The sequence below is a fragment of the Mauremys reevesii genome, linkage group 2 (assembly GCF_016161935.1).
Source record: "Mauremys reevesii isolate NIE-2019 linkage group 2, ASM1616193v1, whole genome shotgun sequence".
NCBI lineage: Eukaryota > Metazoa > Chordata > Testudines > Geoemydidae > Mauremys > Mauremys reevesii.
Window position 1 is genome coordinate 192,427,598 of NC_052624.1, and position 19,529 is coordinate 192,447,126.

Genomic DNA, 19,529 nt, shown 5'->3' on the forward strand with positions numbered 1-19,529 from the left:
AATGGTTTGCTTTATCAGCAAACCCAGGAAATGCATGTCATTTAATTATTTTTCTTCTCTGATTAAGGCCACCCACCCACCCACCCCCCTTTGGCTACTGACAACCCAAAGCTTGCCCAGATGAAAGCTGCAGTGGCAGTCTTGGGCTACAACCTTTCTACTAACTAGCAATGGAAGTTTTGAGGATGCTGTTTATTCACTCCACATTCTCATGTTTCATTTGTATCTACTTTCTTCCTTACATAGTCATAAAATATCCTTCTAAATAAATAAACTGCTCATAATTTAATAAGTGATTATTTTTTTTAGCAATAACACTAAATCTAGAATAGTTCTTCCACTTGGCAATGTGTAAAATCAAGACAAAGTATGCTATAAAATATTTCCCTGAACAAATAGTCCACTGTAAACCACCAGCAAGATTTCTGTGTAAGTGTAATAAATAACTCCATGTATTTATATGGATTAAATGGGATCAGAAAAGCATGGAAAATATTTGGTCTTTAGTTGTGAGGAGCATCAAGATTTCTCACACTGCATGTCACTGTTTTAGAAAGGGAGGTTGCAAATGCTCTCAGCTTTTTGCAAATAAAAGTATATTCTTCAACTTGTAGAGTAAAACTCCAACAATGTAAGAAATAATGAAAGGGGTCTGTGCATCACCCACACTACTGAAAAACCGCAGATCAGCAGATAACCTGTCAGCCTCTTGAAAACTCTCAGTAGCAAAAGCCCCTGCTAGCTGCTCATGTGCAATAAAATGAGTGCTGCTCATATCTGGGGGCAGGGGGAGGGGGAGAGAGAAGGGAAAATTTTACAACTAAAGGGTAACTTCAAAAATATGATGACAATACTCCATTCTTTTCAACAAAACAGCAAATAACCCAAGTATCTTGGGCTGTGTGATTGTAGAAATATCAGCAAGCATTGCAGATCAGTTTCATATTGGCAGTTGACATTTTTAATATTTGTTTTGGAAATGCTCCAAGGCCCCAACCAGGATTAAGAACCTGTTGTGCTGAACAGCTGCTGTTCTTAAGAGTTTTCAGTCTTAGACCCCAAACTTGCAATAAGATTCACTCAGTCTGAGCTGTGCAGGATCAAGGCCCACGAAGACAAGTGGTGTATAAGAATGGCCATAGTGGGTTAGACCAGTGATCCATCTTCTGACAGTGGCTTTCAGAGGGAATGAACAGAACACAGCAACTACTGAGTGATCTGTCCCCTGTCAACCAATCTCAGCATTTGGCAGTGATAGGTTTAGATTCGCCCAGAGGATGGGATTGCATCACTGACCACCCTGGCTAATAGCCATTGATGGACCTATCCTCCATGAACTTATCTTTTAATTCTTTTTTGAAGCCAGTAATATTTTTGGTCTTTTCAACATCCTCTTGTAATGAGATTCACAGGATAACTGTGTTGTGTGAAGAAATCGTTCCTTATGTTTGTTTTAATCCTGCTGCCTATTAATTTCATTGCTCGAACCCTAGTTTGTGTGCTATATGGAGTGGCCCATAATGCTTTTTCTCCACAGCATGCATGTTTTGATAGGCCTCTGTCATATTCTCCTCTTGTCTCTCTTTCTAAACTGAACCGTCCCTGTCTTTTTAATCTATCCTCATATGGAAGTTCTATACCCCTAATCATTTTTGTTGCCCTTCTCTGTATTTTTTTTCAAATTCTAATATATCCTTTTTGAGGTGAGGCAACCAGAACTGCACACAGTATTCAAGGTGTGGGCATGCCATAGATTTATATAGCGGCATTATGATATTTTCTTTTTTATTATCTATCCCTTTCCTAATGGTTCCTAACATTCTGTTAGCTTTTTTGATTGCTACTGCACATTGAGCAGATGTTTCCAGTGAACTATCCACCAAGATTCCAAGATGTCTTTGAGTGGTAACAGCTAATTTGGACCCCATCATTTTGTATGTATAGTTGGGATTCTTTGTCAATGTGCATTACTTTGTGTTTATTAACATTCAATTTAAATTGCCAGTTTGTTGCCCAGTCACCCGGTTTTGTGAGATCCCTTTGTAACTCTTTGCAGTCTGCTTTGGCCTTAACGATCTAGAATAATTTTGTATAATCTGAAAACTTTGTCACCTCACTGTTCATCCCCTTTTCCAGATAATGTAAGAATATGTTGAACACACAGATCCTTGGGGGACCCTGCTATTTATCTTCCTCCACTGTATAAAGGATGGAGGGAGAAGGATCAAGTCAAATATTAAAGCTGTCAACAAAATCCATAAAATATTGAGAGAAAATGGCTTTTTAATTAATGGAAAATTTTAAGAAACTTGTTTTTGTCAAACTTTTATCAAAACGGTTTTCAACAAAAATTAAAACAGTTGGTTTAGAAAAATGTTTTTTTCAGGAAGAAAAATAATCATTCCCTGACTAGCTCTCTCAAGCTGTACTATTGAGTGTCCTCTGTGCCCAACTCCTCTGAAATAATAGTAGGGTTGCCAATTTGCTAATTTCTGAAAACAGGACACACACACCCTCCACCCCGTCTCTCTCCATTGAGGCCCTGCTCTGCCTCTTCCCTCGAGGCCTTGCCCCCCTTGTTCTTCTCCCCTCCCCCTTTACAAAGTCTGCCATGCCCTCTGCTGCTTTAATGCCTAAGCAGATTCCAGTCCCAGCAGCACCTCTCTCTAAACCCTGGGCAACTCCAGCACCAGCAGCACCAAGGGACTTGCAAATTCCAGTTCCAGCAGGCCACCTGGGAATGCAGGTCAGCTGAGTGCTGTGGTCTCACAGGAGCAGTCAGGCAAGCTAGGACTCAGCTCTCCTGCACTGTCTGCCCAGCAGCCCTCTTACCTGCCCATTCAAGCCCTCTCAAACCCTGGAGCTGCCTGACAGCATGGCCAGGGAAAACACTGGCTGGCACTGCAGCTCACATTTCTTCCCTCCTGAGGAACGTTCCATGCCCACTGGGAGCCCCTTACCCCACTCGCCATGAGCCCCTGCACTCTGTCCTCCACCTCGGCCTTTAAAAGGGCCGTCCGAGTCAGTGCATGCATGCTGCTGCGGGAGCTGCCTCCTCAGGGCCGGGTGACAGGCTGCCACTTCCTCCCACCCCACCCCCTCACCCACAGTGACCAGACTTTTGGTTTCCAGTCAGTATATTTGACCGGACCCTGCAAGATCCCCTTTTTGACAGAAGAAGAGGTATTAATCCTTCCATACTTGGGCTTCTATCCTGCAATGGAACTATTCACGTGTGTGCTGATCTCAAGATAAGGACCTCAGTGCTTTAAAAGTTTGTGTTCAGGTTGGAAAATGATCCAGAAGTGTGAAGGGTGATGAGAGAATGCGCCTGTTTGCATCAATAGATACAACATCAATAGAATCAACAGGTCTCGGAAGTTTCCACTCTGCTTTTTAATTTGTCATTTGTATAGGGTCATAGTACATGCTACTTTGTAACATCAGAGCATAAGACTGTAGCAAGGCAGTAAAAGTCTGTAGCAAACTTTGGCAGACCCTGTGGTCTGGCTGTTGTGCACCTGCAAAATATATTGTTTTCAACAAAACTGCACAGAATTGCAGAATGGTGCCCTGCCTATGAGAATATACAACACATCCTTCAAGGGTCTGGCTCAGTTATAACATAAATTAACATTTTAAATTATTTACATGCTTCATAAAAACTTTGAAATAAAGTTGCTTTAGGGCCTTTGTAATTGAATTTCTTAATATGCTAAGAAAGTTTCTTTATATTGTACTACTTCAAAAATCTGTACAATGACACACAACTATGCAGTATTCATATTTATTCATTTTCCCCCCATTGAAATGACAAATCCTGCTGCTTCTCAGAAATTATCACACACAACTGGTGGGCTACTTTAGTCTGCTGTTATAAATCAGGCAATCTGCAACCTTCTCTGCAAAAGCCAAATTAATATGAAAGAACAAGCAGAGTTGTTCAGTATTAAGTCATTGCAGTATGAAAGGACCAGTCAGGAGTCCTTTCAGGACCAGTATTCTAGCCTTTAGTTTGTTTAAGACTGTTTGTCATTCTGAAGTTTGTGCTAAGCTAGAATGTATGACAGTGAATAGATAAAAAAGAACAATAATTTTAAGCAATTGTTGCTTTTAAAGGGACATCATCAACTTCAAATCACACTTTTGTCAGATGTCATGTACTAATAGACTTCAATGTTTATTACAGAAGAAAAACTTTTCTTTTTTTTGTTTACTTTGTTCATTTGAGTGTTTTATATATAGTCAATTTGTTTCCTTGTATAGTCCATTTCTCCACCTATTTGTGTGTGTCTTTCATACAGCAAGAAGGCAAAGACAAATGTTTGGTGTTTTTTTTAAAAACTAGGAAAATGTTTTTGGAAACTGGCAGAGTGAGTGTAGTATGAGCAATTATGCTGAACTCATTTTTTGAAAATCTTATGATTTCTAATGGTTAGAAAAATCCTGCAAACTGTGTGCATGAAAAATAAGAGACTGTGCGTTTTTTATCCTTCAGTATTCTATCTTGTTCCTAGCTTGTATGCAATTGACAGTTTTACATTGTGGTTTTTATCAAGAAGAATCCTAAAGAATGTTGCATGTCCTTGCATTCAGTACACTGAGCACTATGCGTCCATGACGCTAAGTAAAACAGCAACTGTTCAAGGGACCAATTCAAAGTCCATTGAAGTCAATGGGCATTGGACCAGGTCTTAACAGAATAAAATATTACTGTATAGATGACCATACCAATAGGAAGTACATAGAGAGTTAAGAGGAAAATTTAGTTACCGAGAACACAGGTCCCTATGAACTCAGTTTTATGTCACCTCTGAAAGGAGGCATATCATAGTAGCAGAGAAGCCCCTAACCCTGTGCTGAGGGCATTGGTTCAATGACTAGAGAGAAGAATGTCACATACTGAATTGCCAATACATTCCTTACAATTCCTTGGATTTTCCTTCGCTGTCTCCAGACACATATTGATCACGCCAGTTCTTGCTTAAATGCTAAGATCTGGGATCACAATCTGAAGTGGAAAAGGTATGGCTGATAAAGAAATGTGTGCACTTGTCTGAAAGTTTGAAATAGAGCTTCAGGTATTAGGAACTGAAGAGGGGTGGGAAGGAGGGAAAGAATTAAGAGAATAGTGTTGATACAAAGTGGCTGTTGGGATTATCGTGTTTACTTGTGGTAGATATTTGAGATTCAAGTTTATACTACCACTACTGGAAGGAACTTTGGAAAAGAAATTTAGTGTGTTATAGTTTGCATTAATTATTTTTTTGTTTGTACTTGGTTTCTTTAGCAAGCATACAAATAAAGATAATGACCTGCTGTATTCCATTGCTGCATTCTGGAAACTTTTTAGTTGAACCCATCAGTATGAATAACATTGCCTAGCATATGACAGTGATGTCATCCCAAGGACAGAGAGATCTGCTTGCTGGTTTAAACTAGATTAACAGTTTCTCAAAATGACCTATTCTCATCATGACTGGCATGATTGAGACAAACCTGTTTCAGAGTAAGACATTAGTTATTTCTTTCTTATAGATTAATTTACTGTAACTTGTCTGCAACTTCCCAGAAGTGAATTTAAAAGAAAAGTTTTAGGCCTGAACTACACATGCATTTTGTATCTATATAATAATTTCAACAATAACAATAATTTTTTACCCATATAAATTATACTGGAGCAATGTATAGATGTATAGAATACAATGTATAGTATAGATGCAGTTATACTAATGTAAAGATGCCTTATATGAGTATAGCTTATTCCCCTTCCCATATGGAATGAGCCATAACTGAGTGCCTTCATGCCAATATTACTGCAATAATACTAGCAGGTTGTACTGCTTTAACTACATTGGCATAAAGTGCTACAACTTTTGTGTGCAGATAACCCCTTAGTTTTCTCCACTGAGAATAAAGGGAATAGAAGTGTGTCTTGTTAGGCTGTTTAGGTTTTTCTCCTGCTTAAATGCCCTCATTCCACCATCCTGCAAAGTTATAATAATGACTCATTTCTGGGTTTAGCCAGAACTTTGCTATCTTTTCTTCTGATTTCTGAAGAAATATAACACTCTGATTTAGTGTGACAGATAATCAATGTGACCAAGGTAGAGTGAAATGTTTCCTAGGCTAGAAGGTTCAGGAGAGCTACAGCCAGATTCTACCAATGAGTCACTTTGCGTAGAGTTTACCCATCTGTAAAATTGGGCTAACTACCTGCCTTACATTGGCATTATGAAGCTTAATTTGTTTGCTATGTGCTTTGAAATCCTCAGAAAAAATGTTTGATGTACATGCAGAGTATTGTTGCTGTTCTATCATGTAGTCAATTATTTTTACTGCTGCTACGTTTGGAGGAAGCTATTCTTTCAGTAGTCCATTCACTGAAAAAAAAAGTGTACTTGGGAGATACTGCAGATACTTTTGTTAACACAAGACAATACTAGCAATAACACGTCTGTCACAAAATATTTGATGATTGTATTAATTGGGGGCGAGTTAGACACATCTATACAACAAACTTGATATTGCTACCCCCAAACACAGCAGAAGGGAGTGATGTGAAAATGAAACCTAAAGAGTCAGTGTTTCTCACCTCAAAATTAGTTACTTCTCACGTTGCTAAAATCATGCCCAAAAGATCCCATTGCTCCCATTTAAAATGCTTGGGTGACTGACTGTCTTATACAAATAATAGATCATATCTGGCAGGATATCCATCTGTGTTCACATAAGTTACTGTTCACCAATTTAGTAAATTAATTCAGATCCCACATACTGTGAATAATTTTTAAATTGCTCCAGAAGCAGCCAAACTTCTTCTAATTAAATGACAATTGGTCATGTGTGTTTATCAGGCGTATAGAAAAAGGCAGTTGATGCAGTGGTGGAAAAAGTCTATAGAGCCTCAGAAGTACTACCTATCAATCACCATCTGCCACCATGTGCAACATAAAAAAGACCAGCACAAAGGCTTCAGTCATGCTTGGAAACGGAGGAAGAAAAACAGTTATAACAATGCCACTGTAGTTGGAGCATGTGTTTTGTGTTTAGAGTAATATGCACATCATAAAACCTAGATGCTGGGCATCCAGTTCTCTTGTTGAAAAATACATTGCAATGGATGCATCCAGCAATACAAGGAGGTTAAAGAATAAATACTTTTGACTGCAGCTATCCCAATTCAGGCTGGTAACTTGGCACGAGCTAAGAAAAGTTGAGCCAAGCTAGAGCTTGGATGGTTTCAGAGAAAACCCAGCTCTGCAGGGAAGTAGTAAGGGAGGATTGGATAAATGGTACATCTTGGCTTGTTTCTAGAACTTAACTAAAGGCCCAGCATTGTATTAGGATTACTGTGCTGTTGGAGGTGTTGCCTTTTGTCTGAGACACCAAACCAAAATCTGGACTATTTTTGATCATTAACGATACCATGACACTTATTGTAAGAGTTTGGAATGTTGGTTCATTTTGGTAATCAAGGGGACTATTCACCTGGGCAAAGTTACACCTGTGTATCAGTGTTTCTAAGACAGACCCTTTGTCATTTCACCTAGTCGGTTGGGTAGATCTTTCGCACAGGGACAAGAAATCATTTTCAAAAATAGGAAAGCATAATTGTAAAAGCAGAGATAATGGCTAGAGGTAGGTGGGTTACCTGAAACTTTTAACACACTTTTTAAAAGTGACTATATTTCAAATTCATGCTGTCCTTAAGGTAAAATAACTTTTTGATGATTAGCTCCAATGTTCAAGGCAGTTTGCCTTATTTCTGAAAATTATCTTTGTGCCAAATCTTGGCACATGGTTTTTGGATAAGGTGGAATTAAAGCAAATTTTGAGAATAAAAGAAATAGTGAAGCTTTCTGGATGTATAATGGTACTAATAACTTAATTATTAGGGTATTTGAAAAATCACACTTGAGCTTGTACAATATTTTTATAAGCATTTAGTTCCTCATGTGAATCAGCTTTGTTTTTAAAAACCTCTAAGAGATTAGGTTCTTTAAGGAATATTTTAATGTAGTAAATAGGCATGCACAGTCACAATAATTGAATTTTTAAAAACAAGTCTTAGTAGAATGACTTGCACTGCTTCTATAATGGCTGCTGTAATTAAGTCTGCTGACTATGAAGAGATAACATCACTGAATAGAAAATAGTTGCAAAATGAATGCTAGATAAATGCCAGTGCAAAGCCATGACATTCCTTTTCAAAGGAGATGTTAATCCAGTGATGGAGACTGATTCATCACTGCTTTAGCATAAACACCACTGATTTCATTGGAGTTACACTAGCGTAAAACAGAAGTAATGTGGTGGTGAATAAGACATGAGTTTCTGGTACAATTACTCTTTCTATTAAATCAAATGATTGCTGCAGATTCCCTCATTCTTGCTTTGGTTCAGTTAGTTTACAGCTGCCATTCTTGAAAAGCTCCGCTGCTGTGACACTGTAGCTGGGACACCAGACATCTGTAAAAATGACATCCTATTCTTCCACATTTATTCTTCCTTTGGCAGGGGCGCGGGGAATCCTTTCTCCAGCACTCAGATGGAGACTTTGTGCACAGGAAGCTGGAATGTGAATGTACTGCGCACTGGTCTGCTGTGCACTAAATTGCCACGTGGACCCTGCTGCCATGCACAAAAATTCCATTTCTGTTTCAAAGAGCAGTAAGTCAAAGTGCTCTATGGAACTTTAAGTGCATGGTATCAGGGATTGAGTGACTGGCAGGCTAGTGTGTCGTATGCTCCAGCTTGCCATGCACTAAGTCTCTGTATAGACTAGCCCTGAGTAACTTCGTCGGGATCTTTGCACAGGGAAGTAGAAGAGGAAACGGATCCCCCTTTCAGTCTACAGTCTAATGTTTTTGCAGCTCTATGGCCAGCCCCTCCCTGTGAAGTTAGGGATGACTGGAGGATCTATGTAGCACTTTTGGAAGGTGCTTAGATACCATTGTACTGGGTGTGGTATAAGTAAGCAGCCTACCAGAGACTCTCTAGCTCAGTGGTTTTCAAACTTTTTTTCTGGTGACCCAGCTGAAGAAAATTGTTGATGCCCGTGACCCAACAGAGCTGGGGATGAGGGGGTTGGGGTGAGGGCTGCTGGGTGGGGCCAGGAATGAGGGGTTCAGGGCAGGGGCTCTGGGCAGGGGCTGGGGTGAGGGAGGAGATCAGGGCTCTGGGACGGGTGCAGGCTGTGGGGTGAGGCGAGGGATGAGTGGTTTGGGGTGCAGAAAGAGCTCTGGATTTGGGGGAGCTCAGGGCTGGGGCAGGGGATTGGGGTGTGGGGTTGGGGCGCGGGCTTACCTCGGCAGCTCCTGGTCAGTAGTGCAGCAGAGGTGCTAAGGCAGGCTTCCTGCCTGTCCTGGCATTGCGGACCACGCTTCACCCCAGAAGCAGCCAACAGCAGGTCCGGCTCCTAGGCAGAGGTGTGCAAGTGGCTCCGAGCGGCCGGACCTGCCGCTTCTGGGGCATAGAGCAAAGTCTGAACAGGTAGGGACTAGCCTGCCTTAGCCAGGCAGCACCCTTGACGGGAGTTTTAATGACCCAGTCAGTGGTGCTGACCAGAGCCACTGCGACCCAGTGCCTGACATTCTGCGACCCAGTACTGGGCCGTGACCCGTAGTTTGAAAATCACTGCTCTAGCTAGTAAGAACAGGAACTGCTGCGCTGGAGTGAAGAGGTAAAATGGGGCCCACCTGGAGCCACCCCTCCCCCATTGTAGAGAAATGATTGTACTATATGTTCTTTACCAATCAGGAAAAAAAATAGAGGGGTGTGTGGGGGAACTGAGGAAAGAATGGCCATGTGCTGAAAGCATTAACTGAGAGGGGGAAGGGGTGCAAGTTGGAAGAGGCTTTATTCCCAATTCTGATACAGATTTTCTTCAAATCTTCCTGCATCAATGTTTCCTTTAGTAAACTGAAGATAACACTTTGTGTTAGAAGGCATGGTAAGCATTATCAATAGAAAACGAATGAAAATGAGAATTGAATGGGGGAAAGGAGCTAAATTTAAAACAATGTTACAAGACCCACTGTTGAAACATCGGTAAATGAATCTGACAAGGACTTAAATGCTACACAACAGCTGTCTTTGGGAGGTAATGTTTGTGGTTTGCTATAAATGTACTTCAAATACTTCCTCCATTATAAAATGCCAGTTATTCTCAGGTAGATATATGTAGGTGTCCTCTGATATCTATAATAGGACTTACAACAGTCACCAACATCACACAGTTACTTCCTATTCTAAATATAGAGGGAAAACTACACTATTTCAGACACCACTGTGAGACAAACGCTGACTTTGTAATGGTGACCATTGTCTGATTAAAATAGGCTTAGATGAACAGTTGCTAGTGACATCTTATACCTGAGTCTCTAAATTATCACTTTGAATATTTTGTCTCTTTAAATATTTAATTTCTCTTGAGTCTGTCTGATTATTTTCTTATGATTAATTATTTTTGAGTTTTCTCTGTCTCTTTTTAACTTCCTTCACTTTGGTTTTGGGAAATATGATAAAGGAGAGGTCAAGACAACCTCCATTTTTATTTTAAGCTAATGTCCAGAAGGTTACCCTCAATTTCTTTTCTCAGTGACTATTCTTCCTGTTTCAGAACCCTAAGGAAAAACAAACAAACAAAAAACCCAACCAAGCTGTGCCCAACTTCACAATTAATTACATCATGGGCATAATTTTTCTTGCTACGAAACTGACATAAAATCAGTTACACAATGTCTTTTAAAAAAACCAAAATGAACAGCCTTCATTCTTTAGCAAGGTAGTCAGTAATGCTACCTCTGTGTCCAGTGCTTTGTTCAATGTAGTTTTAATGCTTTCTACAGGGGTGCTTCTACCACATCCCTGGTTAAAATTATTCCACAGACTGCTAAACCTCACTGTTAGGAAATTTTTTTCCTTTGTTCAGCCACCATCAATTAATCAGAGTTAGTCCCTCTTAGAAAACCAATAAAATGAGCTTCCTGAATCTCAACATTTCAGTGACATCTGTGCACACATTGCTTTGCATCCTTCTGTCACCAGCAATCTGTAATTTTCTGACACATTTGGGTACCCAAGTGATGCTGGAAATCAGCATTTGCAGTTAATGTTGCCTAGCACCAGAAATGTAAAAATAAAATGTGTTATCTGTCTTTCTAAGAGTTATCACTAATGGCCTTTTCTCTAGCATGAGCATATGGTTTAAAAAAAATCTCGCCACACTCCGCTGATTTGACACCACTTTATTAAACTGATTTTTGTTCCTCATGGCTTGTTGAAATGCTAGAGAACTCCTGTGCAGTGGATCATTAAGTTGTCAGTATTGTAACTACAGTGTATTAATTCCATCAGTTGTTATGAACTGAGTTTATTGAAAGCCGTGGATACATAATTCCCTTGTCAATAATGTGTGTTCATATTTTTTGATGTAAGGCAAATGGGAAACTGTACAATAAGTGTTTTCATTTCAAATGATATTTTTATAGTGTTGCCTCTCAAAGAAATGATTGTGATTAAATGTATAAGACTAACTTGAAGATGTACAGTGCTCTCTAGATTTCATTCTCTCTCCTTTCTTGTTTATAGGCAAGGTCAAATTGGATTCCATTTCCTCCCCTTTGAGTCATCCTTCTCACTAGGTCTCTAAAATATGATAATATTTAATTCATAACTTTCTCCCCTCTCTGTTTAGAGTAATAGATAGTATTAACATATCCTTTCCTTTGAGGTTAATGAATACACGTTAACATTTCTATCCATTACGTCAGTGAGTCAGGCATGCTTGCTAGATTAATTCAATATTATTTTAGGCTTTATTGATTCAGTTGGATTAGATATTGGAAAGGAAAACAGCAAATTCAATTATTGTATCTTTAGATTGCAGCAGTGAGACACCCTGCTTAACTGTGGAATGGTAAACAGCAGGAGAGGTGATTTCCCTGGTGAGGGGTTCATTCACCACAGGACGCCTATCATTCATAAGGAAACAGGTATATCTATTGGTTCTTCATTGACCCATTGTTTCCACTTCAGTGAGTTTGGTTTCCTTGGAAAGATTCAGGTAAATCAAGAAAAATGAAAAATATTTTTTTTCTTGCTTGCCTCATAGTTTTTACTTAAGACTCAACAAAATTAACTATTTGTAGTGCATATTATTGTCCCTTTTCAAAGCAAGTGGTTAGTCAAATTTCAGGGCTCTAGGGATGTTCCAGTTAGAAGTAGAAATTGACAGAATCTGATAGTTCCTTTGCTACAGTTTTGTTTATTTACAAGTCCTGCCTCTCTGAATGCAGGAGGAACCAAGAACAAAAAGAGCAGGTTTTTTAGCTTGTAGCCCCAAAGCTGCTTTAGCCAGCTGGCCCAGAAGCTTTTGCTCTAGCCTTTTACAAGGTCACACTGTGCTCACAGGCTATAGCTTGGCTTTCTTGCTTTCTTGCCTCAGCCCCTCTCTGTTCTTGATTTCTCTGTGTTCTTTCACCTTCTCCACACCACACCCCAGGTCCCAATATCCAGTGGAATTCCCACATAGTGCTGGGTACTGGCCAGGCTTTTTTAGGCCTTGTTTCAGATGTGACCCCTTAACTGGCTTACACCTATTTGAAATGAATGGCCTTGAATCACAGACTCGTAGGACTGGAAGGGACCTCAGTAGTTCATCTAGTCCAGTCTGCTGCACTCAGGGCAGGATTATATAATAATTAGACCATCCCTGACAGGTGTTTGTCTAACCTGTTCTTAAAAACCTCCAGTCAGAGAGATTCCACAACCTCCCCTAGGTAACTTGATCCAGTGTTTAACTACCTCACAGGAAGTTTTTCCTAGTGTTCAACTTAAACTGCCCCTGCAGCAATTTAAGCCCATTGCTTCTTGTCCTATCCTCAGAGGTTAAGGAGGACAATTTCTCTCTCTCTCCTCCTTGTAACAACCTTTTATGTCCTTGAAAACTGTTATCATGTCCCCCCTCAGTCTTCTCTTCTCCAAACTAAACAAACCTAATTTTTTCAATCTTCCCTCAGAGGGCATGTTTTCTAGACTTTTAATTATTTTTGTTGCTCTTCTCTGGACTTTCTCCAATTTGTCCACATCTTTCCTGAAATGTGGTGCCCAGAACTGGACACCATACTCCAGATGAGGTTTTATCAGCATGGAGTAGGGTGGAAGAATTACTTCTCATGTCTTGCTTACAACACTCCTGCTAATATATCACAGAATTATTATTATATATTTTGCAACAGAGTTACATTGTTGACTCATATTTAGCTTATGATCCAGTGTAACTCCCAGATACCTTTCTGCAGCACTCCTTCCTAGCAGTCATTTCCCATTTTGTATGTGTGCAATTGATTGAGCCTTCCTAAGTGGAGTACTTTGCATTTGTCCTTATTAAATTTCATCCTATTTACTTTAGACTATTTCTCCAGTTTGTCCAGATGATTTTTAATTTTAATCCTATCCTCCAGAGCACTTGCAACCCCTATCAGCTTGGTATTGTTCACAAACTCTATAAGTGCATGTTCACAAATTAGTTTGAACAAGGTTTTAACTCAACCCAGAACAAGGTTTTACCCATCTCATAACAATATTCCAGGGCCAGTTCTGTTTTTGTTGTATCCTATGTAGTAAGAAGCCTGAAAACGAAACACAATTCTTCACCTTTATATAGCAACTTCTATTTGGGAGAGGGATAGCTCAGTGGTTTGAGCATTGGCCTGCTAAACCCAGGGTTGTGAGTTCAATCCTTGAGGGGACCATTTGGGGATTGGTCCTGCTTTGAGCAGGGGGTTGGACTAGATGATCTCCTAAGGTCCCTTTCAACTCTATGATTTCAGGTGCTTATAACGGACATTTATGCAACATACTTCAAAACATCTCTGTGCATTAGGTATTCTCTGTATTTTGCAGGCTGAGAACAGATGCAGATGGACATGAAGTGACTTGCCCAAGGTCACACAGGAAACGCATCAGCCGAGAATAAAATCCAATGTGTGTGTTCACTGCAAGATCCTACTTCCTCCTTTTTTTTTTAGTTAAAAATCTTCTAAGTACATTTAATGTTGGAGTTATGGTCTTGGGGTAAGAGCTTTACAATACTATACATGTACTCAAGGGTAACCAAAGTAACCAGAGTTACAAGTGGTTACACTTGAGTATGAGTCTTCTGTTCCCAGAGAACAAATAGGTAGCACGTACAAAGTCCAGTCTTCCAAGAAACTGTTTCCTTCTGTGATAAAGATACAATTATATATATGAAGGATCTACATCCTTCTAACGAGAGGGAAAATAGCATACAATTAGTAAGGTACAGTATCCTGACTCATGTCCTCAATATGTCACTTTCTAAAATTTTTTAAGATTGTGTATAACATAGCAACTCAATGTTTTGTGAGTGATATGCAATATGTTTCAAAACAGATGAATTTTTAAAATATGTAAATAGAAAGCTCCTATAGAATTTATTTAAAAAATCCTTTCTATAGAATTTGTAACCCAATTTATCCATTCTACAGAAATTGACAACATTCTGTAAGTTTTAGAGCAAAACATCTTTGTTTTCCTGAGGGGCGAGAAAATGGCAGAACATAAAGATTGAAAATATGTTTTTAGCAGCTGGCTGTGATTGTATATTAAATATTAGGTGAAGGGGGGCTCCAGGAGCAATCTGTTTAATCATATTTCCAAAATTTGCTGTAAAGTGCTCAGAGCAAAAGACAGGAGCTCCTTTTTCATGGAATGAGTATATAAATTGAAGGTAAATAATTTCTATTGAAACCTATTAGTCCTATCCCCAGGCATCTATAAAATTCTTCCTTAATGATTGATGTGATCCCACCTGTTACAATTGATTTATCACACTAGTTAAATGAGTATGCTCATCTTAGTTTTCCATAGTTTGTTACAAAAGTTTAATGTTTATAAATGAGCAAAATCCCTCTTGAGGTAAAGGATTACTTAAACTTTTTGCCATTTCCACTTTGATAAAATGCAAATGAGCTCCATCCTCACCTTCCTCTGTGTTAGTGACAGAATTAATATAGATGAACTGTTAATGAAATACTACAATGAAAAGTATTCTTCTTATAATAGTAATGTTATTTTTCCATAAGGTCTCTGTCTTTGTAGGTTTTGGGATGTCACTCAACAGTGCAATATCATCAAAAGTCTAGGTCTTCTATGCATTTGCCATGTACCTATGCTATGCCAGTCTTTGTGTTGCTAATACTTCATTATCCACTCTATGGCAATGCCAAACAACAACAGACATAGAGTGTAGCCCTGTTTCTCACCAGTGTCCATGTTGAACCACTCTGTTGTTGTTTTTCAGTCTTACAGTGCACTGACTCTGCATCTTTATGCATAACCATGATGTTCATGACTCTAGCTGGAATTCCATAAGACTGAAGAACATTCCACAATATATATCTATGCAGGCCGTCAAATGCATTTTAAAAATAAATGAAATGGATAAGGGGGGCCTGCCATCCTAGGCATTCTTCTGTGATGGTCCTTTAGTGAGATTATTTGATCTATACAGGCTGTCTTAGGCCTGAATCCAACCTCTTCTTCTGTAAGCTTTGCATCCACTGCTTCTTTCACCCTGTGTAGTATCACACTACAGAAAACTTTCCCTACAACAAGGAGAAATATGACTTCTCTCCAGTTGTTACAGTCAGTAAGATCACCCTTTTTGGGTATTCTGACAATTATCCCACTGGTAAGAAGGAGTCTTTCCCACCACCAGACTTCACCAAACAACTTGGACAGTTTTGTTAAGGTGGTAGTGTCAAGTGATTTGATCAGCTCCCCACACTTTGTTGCTTTTTAGCTTCTTGACTGAAGCTTGTACTTCTGATATCTCTACTGGACCGATGTTGTTGATATCAAGTTGATCGGGCTGGCATGTTTCATTGAACTCAGGGGCTGAAGTAAGGCTGGGTCTGTTGAGATCACCTTACTCTGCCCATCTATTCTCCATTTTTCCATCTTTATTTTTTATTGGCCTATTTTGTGTGTTGAATTTTCCACACAGGGTTTTAATCCGTTGGTAAATGACTCTGTGATTTCCCATCATAGCAGCAGCTTCAGTTGGTAGGTCTTCATCATATCTGTTTCTCTTTCCTTGCACTGCTTTTCACTGCTTTGTTTGCTTTCTTGTACTCCTCCATTGCTTTTTGTAATATTTCATTGGTCTTAGCATTTAGGAGGGTTTTTTTCAGTGCTTTTCTTTCTTCAGTAAGACACCACATCTTTTGGCTTATCCAATTCTTGCTCTACTTATGCTGATATCCATTTTCATCTGTTGCAGCTTGATCCACATCATCTCTAAGCACTGACCATTTTTTTTCTGGTCCAGTCGGTGTATCACACTCTTCTACTTCTGGTGGTGCTCAGATCTTTCCCATAGTTCAAATTGGAATTTCTCACAGTACTCTGTTAGCCAGTGGAGACCTCAGGAAAGAGATGGCATCAGCATTCACTAAACTCAGCAACATGTGGAAATCAAAGATATACCATACCAAAACAAAACTGAGAATTTTCAGCTCAAATGTAATCTCTTTAATGTATGGCTGCGAGAGCCGAAAATCTATTAAAATGCTAGAAAAACAGATGCCTTTGAAAATAAGTGCCTACAATAGATTCTGGGTATTGGGTGGAGAGACTTTATAACCAGCGAAGAGATGAGCAATCACCAACCAGTTGCTCATCTCCACTAGAATTAGAAGGAAGGAGTGGACATTTTGGGGGCATGTATTCTGGGTGCCAACACACAGACCCCCGGCATGAAGCAGTCAAGTGGAATCAACTGGTGTGAGGAAATAAGGTCACGCAAGAGAAACCTTAAAAAGAACTCTCAGCACGGAGGGCATGAAAATCAATCTAAGAACATAAGAACGTCCATATGGGGTCAAACAAATGGTCCATCTAGCCCAGTGTCCTATTTTCCGACAGTGGCCAATGCCAGATGCTTCAGAGGGAATGAACAGAACAGGCAATCGTCAAGTGATCCATCCCCTGTCATTCACTCCCAACTTCTGGAAGTCAGAGGCTAGGGACACTCAGAGCATGGGCTTGCATCTCTGGCCATCTTGGCTAATAGGTCCATCAATGGCTATCTTCCAGACCTTATCTAATTCTTTTTTTGTACCCCATTATTATAGTTTTCACCTTCAGAACATCCCTTGGCAACTAAGTCCACACGTTGATTGTGTGTTTGTGTGAAGAAGTACTTCCTTATGTTTGTTTTAAACCTGCTGCCTATTAATCTCAACACAATGGAGCAGATAGAAGCAGGAGCAAATGGCAGAGAGGGATGGAGGAAACTGGTTTCTGCTCTGTGCGCCAATACTGGCACGAGACAGACGTCATAATAACAGTGGGAGCCTGGAGTCCTGAGAACTGTTTGCAGGGTATCCTGGAGAAGCCTTATCATTTATGCTTCTGCTTCTCATGCCATCTGAGCCCCCGTCATGCTAGCCTGTTTTCCTCCTTTAAGCCTCATTCTGTTCTACTAATTCCTCTGCTAACAAGGCCTTGAGGTGGCCTGCTGCCCCTCCTTCCCTGCTTTTTCCTCCCTGGTGGCTCCATGATTGCTGGGCACTTGTAGGAGAAGCCTCCCTGTAGCTCTGCTGTATTTATCAGACACCCCAGTACAAAATCCCATGCACCAATTCATTTTCAAGATTGTAGATAAAAAAAGCAAGACACATGTCAGGCTATACCCAGGCCCCACCAATGGGGACAAGTCCCATGGTATAAGCCTGCTGTAAAATACCACAGAGTTGCAGAAGGTGGCAGTAGAGAGCTTGATCAGGCTCTGTCAGTGAGAGCTGTGCCCTTCTAATGGCTAGTCCACAGAGAGGATTAGGGAGTTAATACTAGTACTGCCAGAGAGAGTTGCAATAAATGGAGTGACCCCCTTTCATGTTCCCCTCACTCTGAGCAGGAGGGAAAAGATCTAGCCAGTGGGGTGCATTGTGTTGTACTGTTCAATATCCAGACACTAGAGTGCTCCATAAGTTCAGTAAAAAGGTGTGACAGCCTGAGATCAAGGGTGACAAGGGCCAGGAAAGAGCCAGAAGCTGCATGTGCGCAGAAGCAGCAGGCTGGAGGCAGCTGCTAGAGAGCTGGCTGGGGAAGGAAGTCCGGGTAGCAGGCACACTGACAGCTGAGCAAGGAAGCAGCACGTTGCCAGTAAAGGATCTGTAGTAGCTGCAGCAGGAGGATACAGGGCAGTGACCAGTAAGCAGGGGACTACCTGCATGTGATGCCAGGAGGTCAGTACAGATGGGCTCCAACAAGGCCATAGACAAGAGAACTGAGTGGGGAAAAGGGCCACTGCTTTGTTGCATCCAAGAGATGGGTAGGCTGGAAGGGAGTATCCCTGGCACTAAACTGAGAGCCCCTAGGTACAGTTACCTTTATACCCCTGCCCCAAAGGACTGACTTCTGTACTGTCAGGTTGATGAAAAGTCCTTGCACCTGGGTATCTGCACTTTTTACTTTCTGGCAGCCCTAGTGCAGTAATCCCATTAGTTGAAATGTGTGAGTGTTAATAGGTTTGGTGTTCAGTGATCACTCTGTGCTGTAGGAGCTTGCTAGAGATTTGCTTTTTATTGTGTCAGTTTCCAGCTAGCTGTGCGTAACAAGAGCTTCACAGCGCCCTGCCCAGACTCTGGCTGTGAAGCTGAGCCCTTAAATGCGCAGTCCACAAAACCACAATAGGAACTCCCTGCCCAAAGACTACAGCCTGCAAAGAGCCTAGTGCTTACAGCAGCTACAGGGTTTGTCTTCCTAGCTCCTGGTATACAAAGTATATGTGCCCAGATATCTAAAGTAGACTGGTGTATCACAGCACTCGCAGGGAAACCCTGCAGTGGGTTGGTTTAAAAAGTTCCCCTTTAGCAGAAGTGTCAGAGGATTGTGTTTTTGAAACTACATGTCCTGCATTGTAGTCCCTGCTCTCCCTATGTGAATTATATAGTAATTGTGCCTGGCATCTGCTGACATGTATTTGTTACAACATATCATACCCAAAATAATTAGGCATTGTGTAGGGTTGGATATTGATCTTAGTAAGTTCCATTTCTCTTTTAATGACAGATGGAGAGAAATGAGCATGGAATTCAGATCAACAAAACAGTAATTTATATATAAACAGATGAGCGAAATTTATTTTCACTGAAAGGAATTTGTCATTTGTGAGGCTTCTTGTGTAGTCCAGCTCGGTTCCAATTAAGGATGACAGATGTGTAGGATGCTTCACTAGGAATAATAAAAACAAAAATGTATTAGCACAAGTTTATATTTCTTTCTCTATCCGGTGCCAAATCCTGCAGATCTGTAAAATGCCATGCTCAACTGTGGCATTATATAAATAATAATCTTCCAGTCTAGAAAGCCATCCCCCTGTGTATAGATATTATAGGTGGTTTGCAGGTTTTCCTTGCTCCAACAAGTACATGAAGAGTGTTTTGGTGGAAGTTTTCTAAAGTTGCAATTTCTTAAATAATAGATTTGGGCCT

General features: G+C 40.3%; 1 protein-coding gene across 2 annotated transcripts in view; it reads left to right on the forward strand.

Annotated features, from left to right (window-relative positions):
- Nucleotides 1-19,529, forward strand: part of CD226 (CD226 molecule) — a 66,852-nt gene that overhangs the window by 6,367 nt on the left and 40,956 nt on the right. Inside the window, exon 2 of one of the 2 annotated variants that reach the window (XM_039523838.1) lies at nucleotides 11,887-11,999. The gene's annotated coding sequence lies outside the window, so the exon portion shown is untranslated. Of the gene's footprint in view, nucleotides 1-11,886; nucleotides 12,000-18,163; nucleotides 18,282-19,529 lie in introns of those variants that run through there. The other variant, XM_039523837.1, reaches the window with a different exon arrangement.